Below are 24833 nucleotides of genomic sequence, written 5' to 3'. Positions count from 1 at the left end.
ACTGGGGAAGCGCAACTTGAGTAAATGTAAAAGAAGCAGAGGATAAAGAGTAAGGCTTACATTATGAAAGCTAACAGCAATTCATATTTCTTTGTGAACAACTACAGTCTACTAAAAGTCTTTTCCAAGCTAAATACTGAGAGTACAATGAATGAACATCAGAGTTTATAATAAGGAAGACATTAGAAATATGTATTTCAGTAGGAAATGAGAGTAAAATTGGGAAGGTAAAGAAAGGTAGATGGGGTATAGAACAGCGTTAGGCAAACTTTTTGTTCAAGTGCTAGATAGTAAATAGTTTAGGCTTTGTGGACCATAAAGTCTCTGTTGCATCTATCAAACTTTGCTCAAAAGCAGCCATAGAAAATATATAAAAGAATAGGTGTGGCTTTGTTCCAGTAAAACTTTATTTACAAAAACAGGTGGGGAGCATGACTTGTGAACCCCTGGTATAGAGTATTGAGAAAAAAGGGTTAACTGGGACATTTGGTTTGTGTGAATATGACGTTGATACACAAAGAACTCTAAATCTGAGTAACAGGTGTTTCATAAATTACCAGAAAGATATATTCTACATAGGATGAAAATTTTAATTTATGGGTCTACAAACACCAAAAGTGGAAATTTTATTTTTTAGGCATTTGTTTCTCTGTCAAATCTCCTGTAATATATACACTTGAAAAAATGAAAAACTGGGCTAATAGCCTATATTTCACATAAAATGTTGCTTTTTAATCTTCTCTTGCAGTGCTCATCTTAAACAATATATAATGGATATGTTTTATGATTCTCTGGGTTGAGGTAAATTTCATTCCCTTTTCTTCATAGCAACTAGCTGATATCAGGACTGATCTTTGTTGGGGCTGGCCTCACTAATGGAATTCAACTGGTTTGCTCAGATAAGCAATTCTTTGGGGAAAACTCATTATGAGCAAAATATTTATCAAGATATGAGAAAGAGCAACAATTAGGCTTTACAGGCAGACTTCATCTTTTTTCTGTGGGAAAAACTTCAGGGTCCTAGTATTTTACTCATTTCCTAAGTATCTGAAGATGTTATTTCATAGCATAAATATAAAGATAATTTTGCTCTTTAAGGGAAAATTACCCTGAGTTATCAAACTCTCAAATCTTACAAAATATAAATCTTAAAAAGATCCATATTCTTCTTCTTTTTGTGGTGTCTGTTCTCAAGATGAATATAGACTGTTCCAGCAAAATCTTTATAAAAACCATGTGGAATAGGTAAGAGCTGATGGTTTATTGGGCAACTGGACAGCTGAACCTTAGTGTTTCGTGCAGGGAGCAGAATTCCTTCAGCCTCACCAGCCCTCCCACATTGTTTATTGTAGTTTGTAACCTCTCCTCTCACCAAGGGGGGCAAATTTATGAAGGAGTTTACATAGCTGTTCTGGTTTCTTAAGGCAACTAAGGCCAGCTGGAATACACTTTATTCACTGTGATACACTTTATTTTGTAACATTTCTGTATTCCGGTGAAAACTGGCAGTTAAGGGGCCTCAGAGGTAGGGTTTAGATTTTAATTGTCATTTACTACTGCTAGAAAGAAATTAAACAAATCCTAGTGGGGCCAGACCTCAGTGAAAACGAACCTCTCTCCCTCATGGTGCATGATGAAAAGAAAGCTCGAACTTACAAGGATTTTTTGAATTCCATTGGCTCTTCACTGCTAATTAGTAACATGGCTTATTTAAGATTGCATCAAGTATTTTGATACTTGCTTTGACTTGCTTTTAATATCGCTCTAATTTCCCTTTTAGTTCTAAACTTGATGCTGACAAATATACAAATTGTGGACAAGGCTAGTCTTGTTAATGTATGAAACAAAATTTCGTTTTTATTGTCTTTGAGGGTCATTTCTAGGCAGTTAAAGGTAGGAAGTAATCAGTACCTTCCTTCTATGACCATTTTTAAAGTTTATGAAAAAAAGCATGTGATAGAAAATTGATCTGGGAATGCAGTGGGTGAAGTGATTCTGAATCCTACTCTGTGTGTGGTGCTAGATGGATTTTCTGGTACTGGTTTTGGGGGTGGAGATGGTGTACTTCTGTGTGTTTGGAGTCTAACAATTGCTTATGTGCTTTTCCTGTCTATGTGCTCTCTGGAACAAGTCACCTAGAGAGTGTGCCATTGAGAGGGCTGGCAGGGATTGAGCTAATGAATGAGCAACAACTTGGATGTACCTACCTCCTCATGTTGGCTTATTTTGATTCACATGTGGTGGAAGAAGAGGGTGAATGCAAAGCATCAGTGAGAGGAGAACTGTAATTTCATCCTTTGCTTGAAAGACACTATTCCCAGCAGCGTAGAGATTTGTCAGTGACACCTTAGAGCATTTGTTCAGGTCTGTGCAATTAAACTGCTCCTTGTTGAAGAATCACCCCAATGACTGCTAGACATAGGGCTCTGCTGCTCCAAACAAATCACTGATTGACACCAGATCTTGAGATTTATAGACCATCTAGCACAAGATGCTGCAAATATAGGCTTTGTTTATTTACTTTGTAGTAGAAATATTCAATGTATCATGAATTCCTATTTGTTCAGAGTTGGGAAGCCTTTTTGTTAAGATTTCTCCAGCCCCTTTGCTGCTACTGATTTTTTTTTTCCCTTTTGGTTCAGCAAAGGTGAATTCCTTTAGGCCCTGTGACTAACTTCCCTAAATCCAGAGATTATCTAATGAGTTCCTTAGAAAACTTTGGAAGAAAATTAATTCAAGATTTGCTGAGTGACTAATCACATCTCTGGGGAAATGAGCTGGCTCCTAATTTACTGGTTAGTTGCAAAAATTCTGGCAATGAACAGAAATAAGGATAAACATCTCTTATTAAGAAAAAACCACCAGGGGCCTTTGATGTCCATGCAAGACATTGATGGCCTCAGTTTTAAACTTTCTTCCAAAAACCTGACGTTTCTTCCTTGGCCATCATAATTTATCTGTTGATAAAATTCATCATGTATATTCATGGAACTCTGATTTATAAAAGTTAAGATGTAGACTGTATCTTTATTGTGTAAAAGCTTTTAATGGATTCTTTTTGGAAGAGTAACTGTGAAAAGGAATGTTTGCTTAGATTACAAGTTGGGAAAACATATGTAACTATGAAGGATGTTATTGGAAGAAAAGAAAAAGAAACATCACCAGATTCATCTATTTCAAAATTTGATGCATGAGAAGAAATTCAGTCTGTGCTTTAGAAGGCATTTAATAGTCATAGGATATTTTTCCATCAGACATTTTCATATTTGTGCTCAGATAATCCTTCAAATGTTTTGAAAGAACAGAGAAATGCTATGGAAAAAATGAACCACATATTCACTCTATTTCTAAATCTTGAATGATGATTCTCATAGTCCTGGTCAGAATTTTGTTTTCTTACAACTATCTCCTGCATACATATTAAGGATTGATGCAATTATTCTTAGTTTCATACATATGTATGCCATGGATGAGTGTATGTGACTTGTGTGTGTGATTCAGATCTTTTTGTACTTTATGCATTTATTTTGGAATCCAATTCCAAATGTGTATCTTCATGGCCTAGAATAATAGACTGTATGAAAATTAGAATGTACCCATAGTTTAACACAAGCCCTGGGACAAGTTGTGAAGTAGGTGCAATTCATCGTCATTGAACCTTGTCTCTCTTTCTAGCCCACTCCATCTGTAGAGACTTTGTTACTTTGACATTCTGCCTCTGGCTAGGGAAAGCATGCTGGGCCACACAGGAGAGGACTGTCCTGGGATGCGTGTGGTTTGGAGAATGATGTGAATCAGTGTTCAACTTCCTATGCTTATTTTCTCTCTGCCATGCTGAATTTCTCTGTCTCTTTCTCTTTTTATTGTATATGTTTGTTTTTTTAATAATGTGTGCATTTTAATGTAAATTTGTATAAAGAAAGAATATAAAATTCCCTTCATATCTCTCCCCACCCCAATTCCCATTCTTCTTCCAGCACCACTGTTTACATTTTAGTGTGTATCTTTTCAATCCTTAAGACACTTCAAAAAATAAATATACTCTGACTTCTTCTTCTTCTTTTTTTTTTTGAGGAAGATTAGCCCTGAGATAACTACTGCCAGTCCTCCTCTTTTTTGCTGAGGAAGCCTGGCCCTGAGGTAACATCCGTGCCCATCTTCCTCTACTTTATATGTGACGCCTACCACAGCATGGTGTGCCAAGCAGTGCCATGTCTGCAACCAGGATTCGAACCACCAAACCCTGGGCCGCCAAGAAGTGGAACGTGCAAACTTAACCCCTGTGCCACCGGGCTGGCCCCTATACTCTAACTTCTAATTCCACTGTTTTTTCATTTCACAAATATTAGTCTTTTTTAAAAAAAGAATGGCCCCCTTTTTCAAAAAAGTAGCCCTCCCCAAAAAAGTATGTCCATGTTTTAAGTTGTGAAACATGTGACTGTTACCTCTTTTGTAAATAGGTTCTTTGCAAATGTGACTAAGCTAAGGATCTTGAGATGAGGAAATAATCCTGGACTACCTGGACCGGCTCTGAGTCCAATGATGAGATAGACATCCAGAAGAGAAGGCAATGTGAAGGCAGAGGCAGAGAATAGAGTGATGTGGCCACAAGCCCGGGAAGCCCAGTGATGCTGGCTGCCAGCAGAGGGTGAAAGAAGCAAGGAAAGATTCTCCCCTAGGGCCTTCAAAGGGAGTGTGGCTGTGCTGACACTTTGATTTTGGACTTCTGGACTCCAGAACTGTGAGAGAAAGAATTTATTATTTTAAGCTACCTAGTTTGTGGTAATTTGTAACAGCAGCTACAGGAAACTAATACAAATACCAATACTGAAATACTATACTTCCACTATCTAAAATAGAAGAAAATGGAACAATTGACTCACAAAATTCACTCTTAAATAAGCAAGACTTACAAATTTTGTTGTTATAAAACAATATCCTGAGAGAGTTTGGCAGATGGTGGTGTAGGAGGATCCTGATCTCACTTCCTCCCATGGACACAACAAATGTACAACTACCTGGGAACAACTTAACAATTTCCTTTGAGAGAGATCTGGAAACTGGATGAAAAGAACCTCCACAACATGGGACAACATGAAGAGAGGTGGAAAGGCAGAAATACTGTCCTGCTGAAGAAAAAATCACACCCTAGCTGCTGTGCTGCATGGTCGGGAGTGGTCTCAAAGGTGCGGAGCTTTTCCTGGAGGAGCAGGGAATTCGAGCTCCATGTTAGGCAACTCAGCCCTTAAATCCAGCACAAGAAAGACAAGACCCCAAAATACCTAGCTTTGAAAATCAACAGGGAATGTACCCAGGTAAACTATAGAACTTCAGGGAAAGGAAAACCTGCTCTTACAGGGCCCACACACAGACTCACTTGACCTGGAAACCAGCACAAACACACCAGATGGAAAAGTGCATAGTCTATTGGCAAAAGAGATTCACTAAGCTTGGAGCACATCCCTGAGAAGCAGGAGGTGGCTTGGGCCCCCCAACCCCAGGGATCAAGACACTCATGGCAGCCATTTTTGGGACCTAGTTCAGAGATGCTAATACACACTCTGACAGGTACTATTTGGAATCCTCCATCTAGCCTGTTAGTGCAGGGGCCTGCCCCACCAACTAAAGCACCTGAGGCAGTTGTATGCCTCCAGGTGACACAGCCAGCCTATGCTGGGGGCCCGCCTCTCCCACTAGCATGCCCAAAGAAGTTTTGCATCGCCTACCTGCATAGTTAGCCTGTGCCTGAGGCCTTCCCTGTCCAAGAGTGAGCTAGAAACAGTGGTGCTATTGGGCCACAAACCCAGCCACACTGGGGGCCCTACACATCAGGGAACTAGCAACAGCTGTGTGCCATGCAGCCAGCTTCACCAGGCACCTGCTCCACCCACTAGTTCACCTCAGGCAGCTGAGCACTGCCAGGCTATGCAGCCAGCTACACTGGAAGACTGCAATAGTTGCATGCTACAGGGCATAGCAACAAGGCACACCAGGGCTCTGCCCTACCCAACAATGAACTCACAGCAGTCATGCACCACTGGACCCTGCAAACAGCCACACCAGGGCCCTGACCCACTCACCAGTGAACCCACAGTAGTTGTGCACTACCAGGCCTTGCAGTCAGCCATGCCAGGGGCTTGCCCTACCCAGTAATATGCCTATAGCTGCCACATGTGGCTAGGCCTCACAACCAGCTTGCCCAGAGGCCAGTCCAGCCTACCTCTACTCCTATAGCAATAGCAGCCCCATCACAAAAGAAGGGCACATGCAGCCCACACAGGGAACACCCCTGGAGCATTTGGCATGGATGAAGAGAGAGGAGCACACTGCTGAGCCCCCTAAGACATCTCCTACATAAGGCCACATTTTCAAGATTGGGTGACAATACATAATCTACCTAATACATAGAAATAAGCACAGAGAAGTAGGCAAAATGAGGAGCCAAAGAAGTATGTTCCAAATAAAAGAACAGAACAAATCCTCAGAAAAAGAACTAAATGACCCAGAGATAAACAATCTACCTGATAAAGAGTACAAAATAATGGTAATAAGGATGCTCACTGAACTAAGCAGAAGTATAGGTGAACCCAGTGAGAATGTCACAAAGAATTAGAAAATATAAAAAAGAACCAATCAGAGCTGAAGAATACAATAATCAAAGTGAAAAAGTCACTAGAGGGAATCAACAGCTGAGTAGCTAACACAGAAGAATGGATCAGCCATGATGACAGAGTACAGGAAATCACCCAAGCTGAACAGAAAAAAGAAAAAAGAATTAAAAAGAACAAGGACAGTTTAAGGGATCTCTAGGACATCAAGCATACTAACATTTGCATTATAGGTGTCCCAAAAGGAGAAGAGAGAGACAAAGGGGCAGAGAGCTTATGTGAAGAAATAATAGCTGAAAACTTCCCTGACCTGGGGAAGGACACAAACATCCAGGTACAAGAAGCACAGAGAACACCAAACAAGAGGAAACCAAAGAACCTGCACCAAGACACATTATAATGAAAAGGTAAAGAATTAAATATAAAGAGAGAATCTGAAAAGCTACAAGAGAAAAGCAACAAGTTACATACAGAGGAAACCCCATAAGTCTATCACTGACTTCTCAGCAGAAACCTTACAGGGTAGAAGGGATTGGCATGATATATTCAAAATGCTGAAAGGAAAAAACCTACAACCAAGAATAGTAAGGTTAGTATTAACCTTGGTAAGGTTATCATTCAGTACAAAAGGAGAAAGAAATAGTTTTCCAGACAAGCAAAAAATAAAGGAGTTCATTACCACTAAACTAGCCTCACAAGAAATGTTAAAGGGACTTCTTTAAGTGGAAAATAAAAGACTACAAATAGAAATAAGAAAATTATCAAAGAAAAAATATCACTGATAAAGGCAAATATATAGTAAAGGTACTATATCAAGCTTTAGTGGATCAACTACCTATAAAGCTAATATGGAGGTTAAAAGACAAAAATACTAAAACAATCTATAGTACAATAAGAAGGTAGGGATACACAAAATTAAAAGAAGTAAAACGTCAAAAATATAAAACATGGGGAGGAGTAAAAGTGTAAGGTTTTTAGTATGAGGTTGAACTTAAGAGGTCCTCAGCTTAATATAGATTGCTATATACATAGGCAATTATGTATGAACCTCATGTTAACCACAAAACCAAAACCTATAATAAATACACAAAAAATAAAGAGAAAGGAACTCAAACATAACACTCATTAAATCACAAGGGAAGACGGCAAGAGAAGAAGAAAGGAACAGAGAAGACTTACAAAAACATCCACAAAAAAGGTAACAAAATGACAGTAAGTACATACCTATTGGCAATTACTTTAAATGTAAATGAACTAAATGCTCCAGTCAAAACACATAGAGTGGCTGAATGGATCTAAAAACAAGACCCATGTATATATATATATACTGCCTACAAGAGACATGCTTCAGATTTAAAGACACAGGGTGAAAGTGAAGAGATGGAAAAAGATATTCCATGCAAATGGAAACAAGAAGAAAGCTAGGGTCGTAATTCTCATATCATACAGAATATACTTTAAAACAAAAACTGTAACAAGAGAAAAAGAAGGGCACTACGTAATGATAAAGGGAACAATCCAATGAGAGGATATGACACTTGTAAGTATCTATGCACCCAAAATAGGGGCACCTAAATACATAAAGCAAATATTGTCAAATATAAAAGGAGAAGTTGATAGTAACACAAGAAAAGTAGGGGACTTTAACACCAGACTTACCTCAATGGATAAATCATCCAGGCAGAAGATCAATAAGGAATCATTGGCCTTAAGTGACACATTAGACCAGATGGATTTAGTAGATTTATACAGAACATTCCAACCAAAAAGTGCAGAATGCACATTGTTTTCAAATGCACATGGAACATTCTCCAGGATAGATAACATATTAAGTCACAAAACAAATCTAAATAAATTTAAGAAGGTTGAAATAATATCAAGCATCTTTTCCAACCACAATGATATAAAACTAGAAATCACCAAGAAGAAAATTGGAAAAGTCACAAATATGTGGAGATTAAACAAAATGCTACTGAACAAGTACTCTGAGTCAACAAAGAAATCAAAGAAGAAATTTTTAAAAACCCTGGAAACAAATGAAAATGAAACTATGACAACAAAATCTATGAGATACTGCAAAAGTAGTACTAAGAGGGAAATTTATAGCAATACAGACCTAACTGAAGACATGCTGAGGAGTTAACTCCCAGGAGCTGTTCCCAACCAATGACTGAGAGAAATTGGTATATAAATGTTTCAGCTTCTTTGGCCCTCAGATAGGATAATTCTGAGACATGCATTTTCTATCATTTCCCAGATATTCCTCAAGAGATTATACTTCAGTTACCCATTGTGATATCTAGTTTGATAATGCACCCTTCATTGACTTTCTTCTTTTCTCTATCTTCTCTCCCTGCCATTGTCAGTGCAGCTCCAAAATAAATATTTGAATTAGGTTATTTTCTCTGGGTCTGCTTGTGGGGGGTGGGGAATCCTAAACTAAGGCAATTGATACCAGAAGTTATTCTAGGAAACAGATTATCAAGATGGATTCTAAAATAGAATCACTTGACATGCAGATTGTAGCAAAGACCCTATTGTTAGTGATAAGTGTGGTGGTGATTAACTTTGGGATGTTGTAGCATTATAATCACTAAGACTCTTATTGTGGTGAATTGGGATGGATGAGGTGCAGAGTGATGCACTGACATGCAATATCTATGGAATTTGAGAGATGGTGGCATTGGTAATTATAAGAACTATGAATTTGGTCACTTGCTGTTAAATGACATGGATGTACTGAAGAAAGAAAACCATACACTCAAACTAGCCTGTCAAGAACCATGGGAATTGTCTGAAAGCCAGAAAATCTCTTTGGCAGTATTTAAGGAAGCTCTCAACTTCTAAAACTGGAGGACAGATTGTGTTGAAAATTAGGCCCAGGATATGATTGTGAGAGTGGTAGAATTACAAAGAAGGCTGAATAACAGCTCTGCCAAGTCTCTTTCTAAAACTAGGAACCTGAAAAAAGTGGGACCCTGTTATGCAGAATGGACTGACTTCAGAATCTTGAACTTTTTCAAGATCTCCATGAACTCTTAGACTTGCAGAAGTAGCCCACTGAATTTCCCCCAGATATCCTTGAACTCCTTGGCCTATAGAAGTTGCTAAGTCCTCTTACCAGAGGATAGCAGTCCAAGTCCTCCACTTCCAATCCTGCCTTGCCTGGACATCATCCAGAGGCAGATGTTTTGCAAGATAGTATGCTTGCAAGTATAGTTACCTCAAGATTTTCTCCATTACCCCTATAGTAACTAGGCTCATCCTCAGCATAGCCCAACTGGGCAAGTATTGTTTCTTATTTTGGAGGAAAAGGACTATTCACCAGATGAGTCACAGGACCTGGCTAAAATATATTGTCAGGAACCAGGAAAATGTGCCTAGAAATCAATCTTGAGAGTGCTGTACCAGAAGTTACAAAATAAAGCTGTAGAAGGGAGAATTTACTGATATGAGTATGCTCGCATGACTCAGGATTTACCATTCTGGCAAGGACACCAGGAGTCAGTTGTAATCTTCTGCTTGGATGATGGATGCTGGAACTGCCTTGGCATAGTATTGAAGGAGGAGTCAAAAGGCTCAGAGAGCCGGGCATGTTAGAATGGATTTACAGTTCTTGCTTTGCATGGTTCCCATATACATGAATTTCAGTTACCACAGTTCCATTAAATAATACCATTGGTCTGACAACACAGTTCAAATTTCAGTTACCAAGATATATTAACTGAGAATAATTGCATAAAGTACAAGCTTTGCTGCTACCTCTTCAATACACAAATCACTACACATATAACAGACACACATCATGATCAATGACCAATTGTGCCACTTTTTTCAAAGTCTGTAGACAATTATTCACTGAACATCTGTTATTAAATTCACGCATAGATGACAAATGTATAGTTGTGTTGTCTCTTTATTTCCCAGTGAGAAAACCCTGTAACATTTTACAGAAATGGATAAAATAAAGAGGCAATTGGCCACCAAAAATTAAGGTACAGAAAATAAATGAAAAGTGGTAATGCTAGAAGTGAAATTCTCATTGAATGTAAATGGGGTGATAGAAGAAATAGCTGACTGTGGGAATATTGACACTGCTGCTTCTTAAGAGACTCCGGATGTGCAATCAGAGGAACTTAGTGAAGGCAACCTTATTGACATAAATGAGAAAAGTGATCATGGCAGAAAGGATGAAGCTATCTCAGAGAAAGGGATACCAGTGAAAAACTTTACATTTGTGGAATTCTCAGAGATATTTTACCACATTGAAAGTGGAAATGATAAAATACTGGAAGCTGATTCAAGCTTAGAAAGTAGTATGACAATTTGCCAAGGCATAAAAAGATGCTTGCTTCACATCACTAGTTATAGGACAGAAGAAGGGAACCACTGCTCAAACTACTCTTGATAGTTTTTGTTTTTTTTTTTTTCACAAAGAAATAAACCACTTTAAATCTCAATGTTTTTACCAAGGAAAAGATAGAGGGGCACACAGTGAAGGTATTGCTGTACCCTCTTTAAGCAAAAAGATCAAGTGCAGGTGTTGCAAATGTTGATGACAGCTGCCAACAATAAACAAAAGAAATTATGATCCCTTACCCAGTTTCCAGATCTGAAGCAGTTCTCAGACCAAGCATTGATTGAAGGGAAAGATGAGCTGTTTGTGGAAGAAATTTGCATTGCCTCAGCAAAGACAGACAGCAGTAATTTCCCCAATCATTTCCAGAAGAGACCTATGGTCATTTATAAGAGTAATTATACACTAGTGAATGGGATATATCCATGTATTTCCAGGACTGTTGGATTCAGGGTCTAAGCTGACACTGATACCCTTTTAGAGAGGGGATGTATGGAGTTAAGGTCTGTTATGGGTTTACTTGTATCCTCCAAAAGAGATACTTTGGCTTCCTAACCCTCAGTACCACAGAATATGACCTTATTTGGTGATAGAGTCTTTCCAGAGGGAATCAGGTTAAAATGCAGTCATTAGCGTGGACTCTAATCCAATATGACTGGTGTCCTTATAAAAAGAGGAAATTTGGACACAGACAGACATGTATAGAGGGAACATGATGTGAAGAGACCCAGGGAGAAGATGGCCATCTGTAATCCAAGGAGAGAGGCTTGGAACAGATCCTTCCCTCACTGCCCTCAGAAAGACACCTGCCGACACCTTGATCTTGAACTCCTTGCATCCAGAACTGTGAGAATAAAGTTCTGTTGTTTAAGCCAACTAGTTTGTGGTACTTTGTTACGACAGCCTTAACTAACTAATACAATGTCATAAATGGAGCCCTGGCCTAAGTCTATCTCTCAGTGAGTTCAAAGACTTCTGTGGTCACTTCCTAGTCCCTGAGTCCATACTCATGATGAACATATTTAGTATATGGCAGAATCCTTGCATTGGTTACCTGATCTGTAGAGTGACAGCAGCCATGATAGGAATGGCCAAATGAAACCCTTGAACTGTCCTCACCCTCTTCCCAACCAAGACAGAAAATCAGAAGAAATACTGCATTCCAGGTAGAATGAGAGACAAGAAATACCCTCAAAGAATGTTTCAAGGATAGTTATCACCATCATCACTAGTCTTGCCTCTGGAAGAAAAACAACAGATGGATCAGAGCAGATGATGTGGACCTCTGAAAACTTAACCAAATGACATATTCAATTCCAGCTGCTGTGTTGCATGTATACCTTCATCAGAACAGATCAAATAGTCTCTTTTATTTGGTGTGCAGCAAATGATCTGGAGATGTGTTCTTTTCATTCCCTGCCAGAAAAATGGATCATAAGCAGTTCACATTCATTTGGAAGAGGCCAAATTATGCGTTCATGGACTTATTCAAAGTTATGTTAACTCTTCTACTCTGGTCACAACGTAGTATAAAGGCAACTCCATTGTCTGAACATTCTGCACAAAATTCATGTTGGTCTACCATTTTGATGACATCATGTTAATTGGAGAAGGAAGTCATAAGTACTCTAGATGTCTTAGTAAGACACATACATGCTATAGAGTGGGAGACAAATCCTACAAAGATTTAAGGGCCTGCCACACTGGTGAAAGTTTTGGAGGTTCTATGGTCTGGAGCATGACAAGACATCCTTATCAAGGGAAGAAAAAGCTCTCGCACATTCCATTTCCTCCCAGTGAGGAAAATGCACAGCACTTGGTGGTGAGGGATCTGGAAGGAGCAAGATTGGAAGATAAAGGAAAAATAGATCTGGGAAGAGGAATGTGGATTGACCAATAGGAGCAGGCACAGTGTGTGGATCTTTGTATCCCAGGTCTGTACTTATCAGAAGTCATTCACATCAGAGAAGGCATTGAATAGATGAATAGGATGATTTTTCCAGCGTAGTGAGCCTCTTTTCTTGGCCATTGCAGTGTTTTCACAATGTGTCCATGAATGGATAGCCTTGTGCCAAGAAGTCACACGATGCATGAGCCCAACAGCATAGGCTCCCTCTCACTGAGGCTGATCTAACTATTGCTACTGTGAAATGTTCAAAGTGTCAGCAGTAGAAGCTGATTCTGAGCTGCTGATATGATCCTATCCCTTGAAGACACCAAACCTTGAGGAGGCAGCCATTTATCTTTACTGGATTGATACATTTTCCATTCATAAATCTACTTTCTCCGCCACAGTACCTTGGTCAGCACCATTATCTGAGGGATCAGAATGTCTGACTGATAGTTACCATATGTCATATAAAGCTGGCTTGGACCAAGGGACTGATTTATAGTAAAAGCAGGTGTCCATGGGATCTACTGATCTTACTATATCACTCAGAAGTTGCCAACCTGAATGTTGAAAAGACCACTTAATGGTAAAGCAAAGGCATTTGCTTGGAGTTGTTGGATGCTATCTTTAAAGATGTAGTATATTCCTTGAACCAGTATATACTGATATATGTCCCTCAGGTAGAAAACATGGGTCTGAGGCATGGAAGTAGAAGTTGCCCTTACACCATTATTCCAAGTGACCCAATTGGGAGAATGTGTACTTTCTATCCCCACAAATTTAAGCTTTGTTATACTTGAGTCCAGGTTCCCAGGGGATAAAGTAATGGTTCCACTAAATTTAAAGTTACAGCAGCTGTCTAGTCATTTTTGGCTCCTCATACAAGTAGACTGGGTAAATAAGGGTTAGTATATTGACAGGAGTAATTGACCTTGATTATTATGAGGAGGTAGGATTGCTGTTACAAAATGCGGACAGTGAGAAGTATGTCTGGAACTAGGAGATTTACTGGGTGCCTCTTATGGCCTTCAAACCATAATAGGAAATTGCAGGAACAGCATCCTGACAAGGTCAAGGTAATTAGAGGTACAGCTCTCTCAGGCATAAAGGTCTGGGTTGCCCCACTGAGCAACTGAGCTGGACAAACAGAAGTGCTATTTGAGAGTCAGGAGAATCTAGAATGCGTGTTAGAAAAAGGAGATGATGAATATTAGTTGTGGTCTTGGGGCCAACTGCACCAGCCAACACAGTAGCTTGCACCAATATTATATTAATGCTGTCTTAAGTTTTTTTCTTTTTAAATCAAGGTTGTTACTGGTTACCACTTTGCAGAAACAGTAACTAGATGAAGTAAACTTAACATGGGGACAGAGTACATCAGATCGTTGCAAGGGATGGACTGTAGCAAATACAGTCAGTACCCCATCCTATTTCTGGGAAATCCTGCTCATTTATAATGGCTAGTGTTTGCATCTGTGACTAAGGCTCTTTTTCCTCAAATTGTAGAGAGCTGTCTGTACACATGACAGGCTGAACATGCCAGTGAAATAACAATCCCTAAAGGGCAGCTCTCAGTCAATGACGCTCATATGCAGGTATATGAAAACTTGAGCTCCCTCCTTCCTAGAGGTTGACAATTCTGAAGTGTATGTTTTGCTTGCATTCTGAGTTTCCTTGTGGAATTGAGCTTTAATTGCTCACTCTGGTAGCTGCTTTAACAGCACAGCCCTTATGGACTGCCTTCCTTTCCCTATATTAATTTGCCATTCATTACCAGTGTTACTTATGCTTTCCAATGAAACTACTCTCACTTGAATTCCTATTTCAGAACCTGCTTCTGGGAGAATCCTAAAGAAGACAGTTCCTAAAATATTAACATATTTACTTATTGCTTTATCATTCAATATACATAAAGTAGTTACAAATTATAATTCCAGTGTTATTGCTAACAATAATCCTAATGAGAAAAGTTTGATTTCTTTGCATTATTCTTGTTTTCAGACAATATTACACTTATGATGTAAAATCAGAATACTATTTTAAAAAAGATACACGTAGTTTGAATTAAAATACATTGGCCAGTATCTCTAGTTGCTAGAGTAGATGGCGGAAGGAGAATGTCTGTATCTGTTTAGGCTACCATTTTCCCTGGAAGTTCACTGACATGACATGACATTTGGATTATCTACAACATTGTTTTCTAGTTGCCAGAGGTCAAATGAGGAAAGAGAGGGTGGGGACGCATGGAAACATGGATCACAATACACAGAGTTGGGACTTAACAACAATCCTGTGAGTCACATTAACCTTTTTAATGTCAAAAATTTAAGGCTAGGGAAATAGCATATTTCGGTAGCAAAAACCTCAAATCAAAGCCTATTTTTTTTTCACTGAATGTCTGACTACATTCAAAGGTGAATGGTAATATGAAAAAGAACCAGCATAAAGACTACAATAAAAATAGAAAAGAACAAAATAAAATGGAGATGGAGAATATACCTTATAAGAGGAATTATCCAGCTGAACAGATTAAGAATTCACTCAGCAATAAGAACTCACTTCAACTTATAAAAATCAATATTTGCTTCCTATACTAGCAAAAACAAACAAGAACATACAGTAGAAGTCATTTGCAAGAGGAAAATGACAACTCCATATTATAGAGGAATTAACCTAATAGCGAATGAAAAAGAGAAAAATCTTAAAACTACACTGAAGGACATAGACAATCTAAGTGAATGAAGATATATGCATACATACATTATCTGTCTGTCTATCTGTCTATCTATCTATCTATCTATCTACACGTAGATACAGGACAAGTTAAGAGTAAAGATATCAATTCTTTCCAAATTAGTCTATAAATTTAATGCATTTCTAATAAATTGCCTCAATCATGGGCTCTACTGAAAGTGAAAGTCTAGGTAGCCATTTGTACTGTGTGACTCCCAGTGCCTGCAATACCCCCTATTCTAAAGCCACCATTAGAATAATTCTAAAGAACAAGAGAATGTAAATGTCGTCTAATAAATGTCTAATGGTATGTTGTCTGCCGTTAAGAATGAATCCTCACAGGGACAAAGCTATAATGACCTGTTCAGTGCTGATTCAGCGCTCCTATTTCCAGTAATATTATCTCTAGTGCTAAACAGTGTATGGTTGTATTTAAAGTAGGAAATATAAGGGCATGAGACAGTTAGTAGTGGGAAAGATGCATATGGAGAAGTTAAGAAGTAGAGTCAGGAACACATGGGGAAAAGAGATGTAGAGTTTACACAATGATCTCTCATGTCAAAACCAAAGTGATGATGAAAAAGCTAAAACTGTGAAGTAGTAAGAAGAATACAAAATGAAGGAATGGATAAACCAGTAGTCTAGTAAGAGAGGACCCAGAGAACTGAAAGCCAGAAGAGTGAGAACCTGAGAGACAGAGAGAGTAATGGGTTCCTAGAGATTTTTCAGTTCCTGACTGCTTAGCAGTTGACACTTGTAGCTCTAGACTTTATGTACCCTTATAATAAGCTCCATTTTTCTTAGGGTGGTCTCAGTGTAAATAATTCTCTTCAGGATCTCAGCTCATTATTATTATTGGTTAACGCAAGGCATTTAAACTTTTATTTTTATATTATACTTTCACACTCTTTTATCTACTTTTCTCTTTCCTCATTGTATTTTATGCTTTGCAAATTTCATTTATTCTTTTTCCTTTCTCTTTCCTTCCATTCTCTTACTCTCCATCTCAAATCTTCAATCCTATTCCATATTTTATATATGCTCTTAAGCTTCTTACAAAATAGAGTATCATATGTCCATGTATTTTCATTTTTCTTAAATGGCATTTGGCTATAAGTCTCATCCTATCTATTTTTTTTCACTCAACATTATGTTTTAAAGATCTATTGACATTATTGTATGTATATCTAGTTTGTTGTTTCTAATTTCTGCATATTATTCCATAGTATGTATATACCACACTTATTCATTCACAAAGTGGTGGAACAATGATTTGATGAACATCCTGTTCTGTGTTCTTGTACTGATCTGGTTAAGAGGGTTTTTTGGGGATATTTATCACAAAATAGGATTGGTGGATCTAGAGTTTATGCCTATATAATTCCATTAAGTAATTTTACTATGTTTTGCCAGATTGCTCTTAAGAATGGCTGTGGAATGTGAGAGCTTTAATTTCCTTCTATTCTCAGTTGGTATTATTAAAATTTTCTAATTTTTGCCATTATGATGGTATAAAGTGATCCTTCACTGCTGAGTCACACGTCTCTGATTACTCATAAGTTACAGCATCACCCTCATAAACTTTCAGGTTTATGGCAGTAGAGTTTCATACTCTATAAATTGCTTATTTATATCCTTGTTTTCCATTGGGCTTTCTGTCTTTTTCTTTTTGATTTGCAAGAGTTTTTTACATGTTCTAAATATTAATCCTTTGTGGTCTTTAGAAATTTCAAATATCGTCTCCTAGTTTGCCCTACTAGTTAACTTTAAGCTGACCTTATTGAACTAAAATCCTTAATTTTGATATAGTCAGTTCCATGAAGCTTTTAAAAATTTTATTAATTGTGATTACAATCAATAGCATTAAACGTACCATCTTAAACATTTTAAAGTATACAGTTCAGTAGTGATAAATATTTTGAAATCATTGTAAAACAGATCTCTAGAACTTTTTCAACTTGCAGAACTGAAACTTTACGTCCATTAAACACTAATTCCTCTCCTCTGAGCCCTTGGCAACCAACCACCTCTTTACTTTCTGTTTCTATGATTTTGACTACTGTAGAGGCCTCATATGTGTAGAACTGTACATAATTTTCCCTTTTGTGACTGGCTTATTTCACTTAGCATAATGTCCTCAAGATTCATCCATATGGGAGCATGTGACAAGATCTCCTTTTTCAGGGTTGCATAATATTCCTCTGCATCTGTTGATGGACAGTTAGGTTTCTTCCACCTCTTGGCTATTGTGGATAATGCTGCAATGAACAAAGATGTGGAAATCTCTCTTTAAGATCCTGCTTTGAATTTTTTTGAGGTATATCCAGAAGTGGGATTGTTGGATCACATGATAATTCTATTTTGATTTTTTGAGGAAGTGCCATACTGTTTTCTATAGCAGCTGCACATTTTGTATTCTCACCCACAATGTACAAGGGTTCCAATTTCTCTGCATCCTCACCGATACTTGTTATTTTCTGTTCTTTTGATAGTAGCCATCCTAATGGGTGTGAGGTGATAATCTCATGGTTTTGGTTTGCATTTCTCTAATGATTGGTGATCTTGAGCATCTTCTCATATGCTTGTTGGCTGTTTGTATATCTTCTTTGGAGAATTGTCTCTTCAAGTCCTTTGCCCATTGTTAAATTGGGTTATTTGGTTTTTTGTTGTTGAGTTGAGTTTCTTTCATATTCTGGACACTAACCCCTTATCATATATGTCATTTGCAAATATTTTCTCCCATTTCATAGGTTGCCTTTTCACTCTGTTGATTGTTTCCTTTGCCACACAGAAGTTTTTAAGTTTGATTTGGTCCCATTTGTCTATTTTTGCTTTTGTTGCCTGAACTTTAGCTGTCATATCCAAGAAATCATTGCCAAATCAAATGTTTTAAAGCTTTTCTTGTATGTTTTCTTCTAGAAGTTTTATAGCTTTGGGTCTTACATTTGAGTCTTTAATCCATTTTGAATTAACTTTTGTATGTGGTATAAAGCAAAGGTCCAACTCTATTTTTTGCATGGGGCTATACAGTTTTCTCAATAACATTTGTTGGTGAGACTGTCCTTTCCTCATTGTGTGATCTTGGCAACCTTGTTGAAGATTATTTCACCGTATATGTGAGAGTTTATTTCTAAGCTCTCTATTCTATTCCATTGGTCTATATGTCTGTCTTTATGCCAATATCACACTGTTGCTATTTCTTTGTAGTATGTTTTGAAAGAAGGAAGTGTAAGGCTTCTCAATTTGTCTTCTTTTTTAAGATTATTTTGGCTATTTGGAGTCTCTCGAGATTCCATATGAATTTTAGGATTTTTTTTTATATTTCTGCAAAAAATGGCATTGGGATTTTGGTAGAGATTGCATTGAATATGTTGATTACTTTGAGTAGTATGGGCATTTTAGCAGTAGTAAGTCTTCTAATCCATGAGCACAAGATGTCTTTGATCTTTGATTTCTTTTAGCAGTGTTTTGCAGTTTCAGTTTTCAGTATACAAGTCTTTTGCCTCCTAGGTTAAGTTTATTCCTAAGTATTTTATTCTTTTTGATGCTATTATACATGAGATTGTTTTCTTAATTTCCTTTTTGGATTGCTTATTTTTAGTGTAGGGAAATGCAACTGATTGTTGTATGTTGATTTTTTATCTGACAACTTTGCTGAAATCACTTATTAGTTTTGACAGTTTTTTGGGGGGAATCTTTACAGTTTTCTACATATGAGATCATGGCATTTGTGAACAAAGGTAATTTCATTTTTTCCTTTCAAATTTGGATGTCGTTTATTTTTTTTCTTGTCTAACTGCTCTGGCTAGAACTTCCAGTAATATGTTGAATATAAGTGGTGAGAATGGGCATCCTTACCTTGTTCCTGGTCTTAGAGGAAAAGCTTTTAGTTTCTCATCGAATATGACATTAACTGTGGGCTTTTCATATATGGTCTTTATTGTATGGCAACAGTTTCCTTCTCCTCTTAAATTGTTTTTGTCATGAAAGGATGCTGAATTTTGTCAAAGGCCTTTTCTGCACTTATGGAGATGATCATGTGGTTTTTGTCATTTATTCTGTTAATGTGGTGCATTATGATGAGAGATTTTTATATGTTGAACCATCCTTACATTCCAGGTATAAATCCAGCTTGGTCATGGTGTATGACCCTTTTAGCGTGCTATTGAATTCAGTTTGCTAATATTTTGTTGAGGATTTTGCATTAATATTTATCAGGGATGTGGGTCTGTTGTTTTCTTTTCTTGTGTATCTTCGTCTGGCTTTGATATCAAAGTAATCCTAGTCTCATAGAATGAATTTGGAAGCATTCTTTCCTCTTCAGTTCTTTGGAAGAGTTTGAGGAGGATTGGTGTTATGTTAAGTAGAATTATCCAGCAAAGCCATCTGGTCCTGGACTTTTCTTTGTTGGGAAGTTTTAAATTACTGCCTTCAATCTCCTTACTAGTTATATGTTTGTTTAGATTTTTAATTTCTTCATGATTTAGTCCTGGTAGTTTGTATGTTTGTAGGAATTTATCCATTTCTTCTAGGTTATCCAGTTTATTGGCATGTAATTGTTCATAGTAGTCCTTTATTTCTATGGCATCAGCTGTGCTGTCCCCTCTTTCATTTCTGATTTTAGTTGTTTGAGTTTTGTCTCTTATTCTTTCAGTTAATCTAATTAAGGAATTGTTGATTTTGTTGATCTTTTCCAAAAAACCAACTCTTATTTTCTTTGATTTTTCTATTATTATTTTTTAAAATTCTCTATTTCATTTATCTCTGCTCTAATCTTTATTATTTCCTTCCTTCTACTAACCTTTGGTTTAGTTTTCATCTTCTTTTTCTAATTCTTTGAAGTATAATGGTAGGTTGTTGATTTGAGATTTTTCTTCTTTTTTAGTGTAAGCATTTACATTTCCATGAAATTTTGACATAGTCATCGTGCTTTTCTTGATTTTTTTTTTTAAAAAGATGTTCTTACATACCACCTGGTCACAAAGATATTATCTATAAATTAATTTTGTTAGCCATAAAGTTTAACTTTCTGAATTTATGTCTTTAATATATCTGGAGTATATCCCTGTTTACACTTTTAGGTAAGGATACATGTTATTTTTCACCATACAGTGAGCTAGTTTTCTGTCTATATTTACTAAATGGTTCATCCTTTTCCTGCTGCTTTGTAATACTACCATGATAATTCATTTTCTATGTGCATATATGATTCTATTTCTGGGCCCTTTATTTTGATAATTGTCTTATTTTTCTGTTTCTAGTATATATCTTTGTAATATGTCTAATATCTATATGGCAAGATCCCCTCTTTGCTCTTGCTTTAAAAATTGACATAACTATTCATAAGTCTTTGTTTTCCCATATGAATTTTTTGTTTGCTAATTTCCAAAAAAAATCCAGCTGGAATTTTTCTGCATTGAACTCATAGACTAATTTAGAAAGAATTGATATCTTTTCTCCTCAGTTTTCTTGCCCATATGTCATATATTTTCATTTATTTAGATATTTTCTATGTCCTTCAATAGTTTAAAAATCTTTTTATTTAAAGGTTGTGTGTATTATTTTTTAGGTTAATATTTTTTTTGACATACATTATTAGGTTAATCTTTGGAATATAGTTTTTAAAAATTTCCTTTAAAAATACATACTACTGTATTTTCTGATTATCTTTTGCTGGTGTAGAAAGAAACATTTTATAGGTTTATTTTTTTTCTGGTAACCTTAATGGACTCTTTTACGTGTTCTAATAGTTTGTCTTTTGATTGATTCTGTTTGGTTTTATATGTGAATGATCATATCATTTACAGATCATACCCCATTTGTTCTTCCCACCTCTCTTTATCTCTTATAGCATTGACCAAGATTTCCAATACCAAGTTAATAAGCAGTGAACAATAGTGGACATCTTGTCTTATTCTTGGGCTTGATTAGGAATGTGTATGAAATGTCACCACTTAGTGTTATATGTGATGTAGGGTGTTTTTGGCATAATTTTATCAAGTTAACAAAAAGTTCTTCTTATTGGCATAGATGTTAGCTCAGTGACAATCTTCCTCAAGCAAAAAGAGGAGGATTGGTGACAGATGTTAGCTCAGGGCCAATCTCCCTCACCAAAAAAAAAAGAGCTCTTCTTTCATATGTTTCTGAGAGTTTTTATCTGAAACAGATATTTAACTATCAAATGCTTTTTACTTTCTCTGTTTGAGATAATTGTATAATTTTTCTTCTTTCTTTCATTGATATAGTTAATTACATTGATAGCTTTTCTGATGTTCAAACACCCTTGCATTCTGGGATAAACCCTACTTTAATGTGATATTTTAAAAGCATTATTGGATTTGTCTAGTTAATGGAGATTTCAGATTTTCTCATTTATATTGATACGGGAAATGTCTTATAATTTTCTCTTCTCATTCTTATATCAATTTGAAATAAGGTTATACCAGCCTCATTAAATTAATTAGATAGCTTTCCCTGAGAATTATCTACTCTTAAACTTTTGGTAGAAACTCACCTATCAAGCTATATGGGTTTGGGCTTTTTGATTTTTCTGAGAGGAGTATTTGATGACTATGTCAATGTCTTTAAAGGTTATTATTCTATTCATATTTTCTATTTCTTCTTGCACACAGTTTGACATTTTAAATTTTTCAAAAATTTATTCACTGTGTTTAGGTTGTTAAATTTACTTGTATTTAATATACTATATGCCATATAATTAGTATATGGCACATTATAGACATTACTATACATAATATTGTATTATTAATATTTTTATTGCTGTTATGTTTGTAGTTTTATTTCTCTTTCCATTCTGTATTTGTTCAGCTACATCATCTTACTCTTTCTTGATATATCTTGCTAGAGATTTGTCTATACTATTAATCTTTTGAAAGAATCAGCTTTTGGTTTTGTTACTCTTTTCTCTCTTATTCTCTTATTTTATTTGTTGTTTTCTATTTAATTGATCAGCAACTTTGCTTTGGTTGTTTCCTCCTATCTTTTTTCTTTGAGTTTGATCTCTTCCTTTTCTAATTTCTGAAGGTGAATGTATAGTTTATTATTTATTTTCTGATAAATACTTTTAAAGGTGTAAACTTCTCTCTAATTACAGCTTTTCTTGCATCACACAAATATTGCTATGTGGTGTTTTAAGTATTTTAAAATTTTCTTTATTAGTTCCTTAACCAAAAGATTATTTAAGAATATATTATTCAAGAGACAGGACTTTATTTTAGCCATCATTCTGATGATAATTTCTAACTGTATTGAATTGCCAATAGAGAATTTAGTTTTATGAGGTTGACTATTTGGGGTTATGTTGATATATTTCCTTTTGGCCCAAAATACTATAGATTAATTAAAATATTCCATGTGTATTCAAAAAGAATGTATATTTCATACCTGTTGTAGGCTGAATTATATCACGCCTCCAATTAGTATGTTAAAGCTGTAACCCCCAGTCTGACTGTATTTATAGACAGGGACTTTAGGGAGGTAATTGAGGTTAAATGAGGTCATTAAGGTGGGACCTAATCCCATAGGACTGGTGTCCTCATAAGACACCAGCACTCAGTCTCTCCCCAACACACACAGAAGAAGAGCCATGTGAAGACACAGTGAGAAAGTGGCTGTCTACAAGTCAGGAAGAGAGCTCTCACCAGAAACCAAATTTGCTGACAACTTGGACTTCCACCCTCCAGAACTGTTAGAAAATAAATGTCTGCTGTTTTAACCCACACAGTCTGTGGTATTTTGTTATGACAGCCTGAACTGACTAATGCAATGCCTGTTGGATGTTAATTCTCTGAAAATATATTGATTTATGTCAACTAGGTGTTATTCAAAGCTTCTATACTTTTACTTATTTCTTTTATTGGTTTATTTTATCAGTTTATTGCAGGGCTATGTCAAAATTATAAGCATAATTGTTGACTTATCCATTTCTACCAGTAGTTCTGTCAGTATTTTCTTTATATATTTGGAGGCTTCTTTGTTAGATGCATACGTGTTCATGATCAGTATATATTCTTGATCTTGTTCATTTTAGTAGTATATAATATTTCTCTTCATCCCTTGTAATTAATAACTCCTCTTGATTTAAATTTTGTCTTACATTAAAATTGCTGCTGTGACCTTCTTTTAGTTCTGACAGGCCTGATGTATTTTTAAAAATACCTTTATTTTAAGCTTTCTGCATTCTTTAAAAAATTATATCTTTGATGACATTTTGATGAATTTATAATAAAATGTAACCTGATGTTCAGTGTATTTTGATTTGTTAGGTTAACCCATTTACATTTGTATTTTTATTCTAATATAACATATTTCTGCCATATTAGTGGTTTTTGTTCTGTTTGGATTATTATAAGTAGGTTTCTTTTTTTGTCTTTCCCTGTGTTCTGTTGGATTAATCTTCTTTTGATAGTTTGAAACCCTTCATTTCATTTTTCTAGTGATTATGCTTAATATATTAAGATCCATATTAATTTTATTTTTTTGTATTAATGACTTAAAATTATCACTATCTATATAACTCTCTTCCTGTAATAGATGATACTTTAGCACACTTGCATCTTCCATCATTCTTCTCTATACCTTCTCCCATTCCACTCCTTTGTTAGTGGTGCCCAGAATTTTGGTTCTAGATTGTTTTAAATATACTTTTATATATTTCTGTCACTTAAAAAAACTCTCTAAACTTTACTGAATTACTTATCTGTTTCCATATATCTTACAGTACCTCATCTTTCATGATTTATTTCTCTTCTTTTTAAAATACTACTTCCAAGAGAGCTTCTAAAAAGCTTTGTGTAAAAAGTTTCTTGAGGCCTTGCATGTATGAGTATATCTTCATTGCAATCTTATATTTAAATGATAGTTTGACTAGACATACAGTTTTAGAATTAAAATTATTTTCTTTCAACACTGTGAGAAAAGTACTCCATTATCATCATTCCTACAGTGTAGTTGGTGAAAAGTCTGATGTCAAGCTTATTCGTTTTCCTTTGTGGGTAATCTGTTTCTCCATATGTCCTGGGTTACTGCTTTCTTCTTCTTCTTTTTTTAAAATCACTTTATTGAGGTATGATTGACGTATATAAAGCTGTATATATTTAATTTATACAACTTGATGAGTTTGGAGATAAGTATACATCTGAGAAACCAGTACCTCAATCTATGCCACAAACATATCCATCACCTCTAAAAGTTTCCTCTTGCCCTCTTTATGATTATTATTATT

This window comes from Equus quagga, chromosome 6 (assembly GCF_021613505.1).
Source record: "Equus quagga isolate Etosha38 chromosome 6, UCLA_HA_Equagga_1.0, whole genome shotgun sequence".
NCBI lineage: Eukaryota > Metazoa > Chordata > Mammalia > Perissodactyla > Equidae > Equus > Equus quagga.
The sequence above is the reverse complement of the archived record's forward strand: the minus strand, read 5'-3'. Positions refer to the sequence as shown.